The following is a 6,129-nucleotide window of genomic DNA, read 5'->3' as shown; positions in this document are numbered from 1 at the left end:
CCTAGCCGCATCTCAAGAAGCATGTGTTGCACGGCACTACTTGTTAGATTTGTGAACGCTGCCTATTCCTGGACACTTCAATGGATAAAGCATGTCTGTGCCCCCTCTTCTTGACTCTGGCAGGCCTGTAATGGCTTTGACCAGTGGAGTATGGAAGAAGTGATGTTGTGTCCATTACAGAGCTAATCTTTAAGAGGACACATAGATTGGCCTTTCTGTTTGAGAGTTCTGAGCTGATGAGAAAAACTCTGCCTATCCTACTGGACAGCCCCATGGAGAGGTACCTCCATGACACCAGTAAGTGTGTCAATTATCTCTCACATTGCAGAATAGCTTAGACATAAGCTGAATACAATTTAGAGACCCTAGCTTGGATTACCCCTTAAGGGTCACTTAGGATTCTATCTTGGACAATAAATGGAATAGAAAATGTGAACATCTTCCATTCCAAACATAATGAATAACTTGACAAAATTATTTATAAAACATTATTTTAAATGCTCAACTCTCTGTGAAAAGGGATGGAAATTAATAGTTCACTGAGACCTTAAGTAATTGTATTTGATTGAATGACTGCACCCTTAATAAAAAAACTAGACTTTTCCTAACAGAAAAGGAAGGTGCCCGAACAAATTCTATTCCATGTCCTTGATTGTGGCTGGGAAAAAGTCTCCTTGAGAATTTGTAATCACAAGCCATTCTCTTGTGATTCGGGTTCATAGTAACTCTGTCATCATGGCCCACAAAATTCCCTGTTGCAAACTTTCTTCCATGAATTATCATCATGTTATATTTGCTAGTATTGAAAATTAGCTTTTTTCTCTTTTTGATTAGAACTGTTTATTAGCAGTAGAAATAGCTGCCCCTTAAAGGCCTCATAGGAAATACGCTAGGAAGCATGACCATTTAGATCATAGCTCATTGAAGACATCCATTTCTTCAAATTTTCTTCAGTCCTTTTTGGTTCACACTGTGTAACTTATTTTTATGTGAACATATTAAAAATAGCATTGTGTGAATTATCATTGATTTTTGAAATGAGTATGTTTCTGATTTAATACTCTTTCCCTTTTATTGATTCCTCTTCTCTCACCCTAGAAGTTTCTTAGAGAATTAGACTAATCGCTATTTCAACTAACAGCTCTAATATTTATTCACCAATTCAAGCATGTGGGTATTTGGGGAACCTAAGGAATGTTAAGAAAATAATTTTAATTTGGTAATTATTTAAGTACTTTTAGTAATTTTATAAGTGATCCATTTCTGTTCTTGTTCCATCTTTGGAGAATTTGGTTTCACTATTTCTACACTTCAGATTCGCTGGGGACTTTGATGAGTACTGGAGGTAATAGCTGGTCAATTCTGTCCCACGATTTTGAGGAGCACTCTGCAGACCATGTCAGAGAGTTCCCACTCAGGCCACGGAGGCTCAGCCATGGAAAGGTAAGATTCTGTGTGGGATTAAAATGGCTGCCAAGTGGCCAAAGTCATTCTGATGGCGGCAACGACTTGAGTTAGGGAGGTCAGACTCGCTCAGGAAGCTCAAACTGATTTTTCTTCAGGGTAGGTGACTTGGGTGACATCTTTCAGAGTTCTCATGCATAAATAGTAGGCATAAATCAGCTGAGGTGAACTTTGCCTACATGGGGCTTAGTTCAAAGATTTTCTGGTAGAGGTCACGGAAAGTTTAAAGGTCACCAGATTTCCACTGTGATTGATTGACTGGAGGCCAAGCAGGGGGCCATCCAATCACACGTGACATGGGGTGCCTTAGTGACAGGCCTCCCTGCTTTGCATTTTATCCAATCAGATATGAACATTGCCCGTGACGTCAGAGAAGGCAGGGAGTATAAAGCGGGCCAACGGCCCCCAACTGCCGCACTGTCCTTCCCTCTGAGCTGTGGGGAAGGTGCTTCCGACATGCCTGAGCCTTCGTCTGAGACGTCTGAAGAAAGCCTGGCCACCAAGGAAGCCGAGCCCTCCGAAGCTGAGCCGAAGAACCCGAAGCAGAAGACACTGAAGCGCCGCCGCCGCCGCCGCCGCAGCCGCCGCCGCCACGCTGACGGCTTCGACAGCTTTGCCGCCTATTTCCCCAGGGTGCTGAAGCAGGTCCACGAGGGCCTGAGCCTCTCGCAGGAGGCCGTGAACGTCATGGATTCGTTCGTTAAGGACATCTTTGAGCAAATCGCCAACGAGGCGGCGCGCCTGGTCCGCTCCAGCAAGCGCTCCACCCTCAGCTCCAGAGAGATCCAGACCTCCGTGCGCCTGCTGCTGCCTGGCGATATGGGCAAGCACGCCGTGTCCAATGCCAGCAAGGCCGTCATCAGATACACCACCGGCAAATGAGCTGCCTCCGGACCACCTGAGTATCGCAAACCAAAGGCTCTTTTCAGAGCCACTCACTTGGCGGGAAAAGACCCGTAGCTCTGAAGAGTCCAATCCACTCTGGGTTGTCACCCTGTGCCATGAGGGAAATACCATAAACCTCATCCACTCTGCTTGAGTATATGTCTGTAGTGCCATTCATTCCACAGAGAATCGCGAACTCGTCTTAGCCAAAATGCACCTTGTCACTTTCCTAAATGGTCATTTCTATTCGTGGTTTCTCTGTCAGACATTTTAGGGATCTTTACGGTCAAAATTCTTTACATAAAAGATTTATTGACCATTTTTATTGTCATTCTCCCAGCTGTATATAGCAGTATCGTCCAGAGATTTTTATGTGGGATATAGTAATCGAAAAAGTGAAGTAGCAGGGCTTCCCTGGTGGCGCAGTGGTTGAGAGTCCGCCTGCCGATGCAGGGGACACGGGTTCGTGCCCCGGTCCGGGAAGATCCCACATGCCGCGGAGCGGATGGGCCCGTGAGCCATGGCCGCTGAGCCTGCGCGTCCGGAGCCTGTGCTCCGCAACGGGAGAGGCCACAACAGTGAGAGGCCTGCATAAAGTGAAGTAGCGGACATGAAAATCTCACTTACACATTCATACGCCCTTAACACATCTCAAATCTGAATTCAGTTAAGTACATAAAATAGGACCCAAGCACAGAGTAAAACTGAATAATTTATTTTTCTAGAATCAAGCACCAAACCTCGTGAAATTACTATTATACATAATTCAGATTTCTCTGATTTTATTATTTTATACATAAAACTTTTCAGTTTTTATCTAGAAATCTTGACTGAACTGCAGGTCTGCATGGATGATGAGATCATCCAATGACAGCAGCTGTAGCCACAGTCTCCAGAGCAGGAGCCAATGAGGGACTGGGAGCCCGTGAGCCAAAGCATTTGGCCCAAAGTGGTGGGGTGACCAGGGCTGAACCAATAACAGCTTTCCCGTGATACTCAGCCGGGAGAGTGAGCGGGAAGGAGGTGTGATAGTTTCCCTGTAATTTTCCCCTTCAAGTACTTGCTTTTAACCATGGTGATTTAAGTACACACATCCAGATCTGGTAGTGGGACATGCCTCTATCTCCTTGCATGAAAATAAGAGGGAGAAGTTCAGCAATTAAGAGAACTAAGATGACTCCTTCCCCTACCTCAAGTAATTTCAGTGTTAATGATTATAATAATATTTATTGAATTTAATATCCATTGTGTTTTCTTCTTGGTGCATTGCCTTTTCTTCTAATCTTTTTCTAAAAATATGTTGCTGAATTTCAAGTATTTGTTGATTTTCCTAGTCCTTTTTTCAAAAAATTGATTTCTAATTTCCTACATCATTGGAGAAAGAGAACGCACTCTATGATTTCAATCCTTTGTAATTTACTATGGTTTGCATTAGAAATTAATATTTCAGTATATTAAAATCTATTCATTCTGCACTTTTAAAATAAGCAACAAGGATATGCTGTACAGAACAGGGAAATATAGAAATTATTTAATAATAATTTTAAACAGAGTATAATATATAAAACTTTTGAATCACTTGTTATAAACCTAAACTAATATAATATTGTAACTCACCTATACTTTAAGAAAAAATGTAAAAATTTAAAAGAAATTATAAGTACCCCTGGATTAGGATGTACAGACCTGTGAAGGATGTCACTCTCAGCCAAACAAAGAAAGAAAAGCTAGACAAACTACAAAATTCCAACCTTTTCTTGAACCCAGTTTTAGTGCTTTCTCTATGACAGGCTTTATAGATTTCTATGAGGTCTAACTTATTTTCCTATGAATTTCATTTCCCAATTTATTCTCATCTTCATGTGAGTGTATTATTGAATTTTCAGAATTATTTTATGCGTGATATGCAATAGAAAATGTGGAGGAGCAGTTATATACATCAACTACCGCTATTATACATTATCAACATATCCCAGTTTAAGCATACATTTAAATATATAAATGGGGACTGATATATCTTACACAAATGGCAAAACAAAATTTTCACAAACATTTCACTTTCCTAATTCCCTGGTTGTTGAAATGATTTGAAACATCCCTACAGATGTATCTAATCAATTCTTTCCTAGCAGAGAATCTTTCCATCTTCAAAACACAAACTTTCATGACCTGCAATTTTATATCCATTGGAGAGTGTCAAGTGAGAGCAGCTCAAGCTCCTGTCTCCACTGGGGACTGGCAGCCTGTGAGCTACAGTCATTGACCCCAAATGTTGTCCAGTGACCAGGGCTGAACAGATAATAGCCTTTGTATGATAATCAACCTGGAGATTAAGGGGGAAAAAAATGTGGAGCTTTGCTTTTTTTTTTTTTTTTTTTTTTTTTTGGTTCCTTACTTATATTTAATCATGGGGATTTAAGGACTTAAATCCAGAGGAAGTCATTTCTTCAGCCCCTTGCATCAGTCTAGAGGTTTATCAGCAATAGAAGACATAATATGTCTCCTTTTACCTCAAGTGGTTTGAAGGTTAAGGTTCATATCTGTTCTTTTCCATTGTGTTTTCTTCGTGTCCCATGAAGATTTTTATTTGTGTCATTTTTGTATAAGTGTATTGCCAAATTTCAAAGAAGTTGCTGATTTTCTGTTTCTTGTTTAAAACAGATTTCTAGCTTCCTACGACTGCAGAGAGAGGACGTTCTGTGGGATTTCGGTCTTGTGCAATATATTCTGATTTGCTTTAAAGCCCAGTACTTCCTCATGATTGTGAAGTGTTTCATTTGAACATGTAAAATCAATTGTAAATAATCCTTTTGACTGGGATGTACAAGGTAGTAAAGGATGTCTCTCTCAGGAAAACAATGAGACAAAAGCAATATAAGTTGCCAAATTCAAAAATTTCTTGGGCTCATTCTGTGGAGAGACAAAAAACAAAGTATTCTACCTTGGACACAGCACCACTCGCTGAAGAGCAAAATGGGGGACAGGACAAGACAGTAGAGAGAGCTCACAGAAAATTGCAAGTATGAAGGAGGCCAATATTACCTCCAGTGCTCTCTCTGAGATCAGTAGAATTAGGATTTTGGCCAATAAGCCCCCTCATGAAGTTCATTACTTATTATTATTCGGGAAAGATGAAACTTAGAAGGGTTTGAAAAAAAAGGAGCTTGCTGCACAACTTGCCATTAAAATCTACCATGAAATCAGGCGCATACCTTCCTCTGTGTAAGAAGTAGAAATTGTTGTACACACTGGAAAAAAAATTTCAGAACTCCAAACTCTTGGTAGAGCCAGGTGCCTTTTCTGAGAAACAAGTGTGGACCACTTTGAAAAGAGTTGACCTCAGAAAATCACTTAATGTCTATCATGCTAATGGTTCCTGCTTCAAAATGCCAGTTTTTCTCCATATGAAACAGAGATTCATTACCAAGATTATTTTTGCATGCTGGTCTCAAGGCTATGGTCTCTGTAAAAAGTATAAGAGCTCTAATACACCAGGACACTGCTATAGTGCTTTGGGTGTTTTGCATTTGTGAAATCAGAAATGAAATAGGATCATTATTGATACATATTATATAATAGGTAATATGTTTACCTAATATGCATAATAGGTCTGGAGAGTGAAGACTGGGCATGCAAGGGTGAGCAACACATGCGAAATTTAGAAAGATAAGAAGATAAAGGGAATTTTGTGATTTTCGTTGCTCAAGATGGGAAGGGGGAGTGAGAGATTGTGATGACACACTTCCGCGGGTTCTTGCAGAAAGAAGGGTACCTAGTGAG

At 40.7% G+C, this 6,129-nt stretch overlaps 1 pseudogene; it reads left to right on the top strand.

Annotated features, from left to right (window-relative positions):
* Nucleotides 1–1,812: 1,812 nt before the first annotated feature.
* On the top strand, nucleotides 1,813–2,346 carry LOC103068676 (late histone H2B.L4 pseudogene; annotated as a pseudogene).
* Nucleotides 2,347–6,129: the final 3,783 nt, after the last annotated feature.

The sequence above is a fragment of the Lipotes vexillifer genome, unplaced genomic scaffold, assembly GCF_000442215.2.
Source record: "Lipotes vexillifer unplaced genomic scaffold, Lipotes_vexillifer_v1.1 scaffold4991, whole genome shotgun sequence".
Lineage (NCBI taxonomy): Eukaryota > Metazoa > Chordata > Mammalia > Artiodactyla > Lipotidae > Lipotes > Lipotes vexillifer.
The sequence above is the reverse complement of the archived record's forward strand: the minus strand, read 5'-3'. Positions and strand labels throughout refer to the sequence as shown.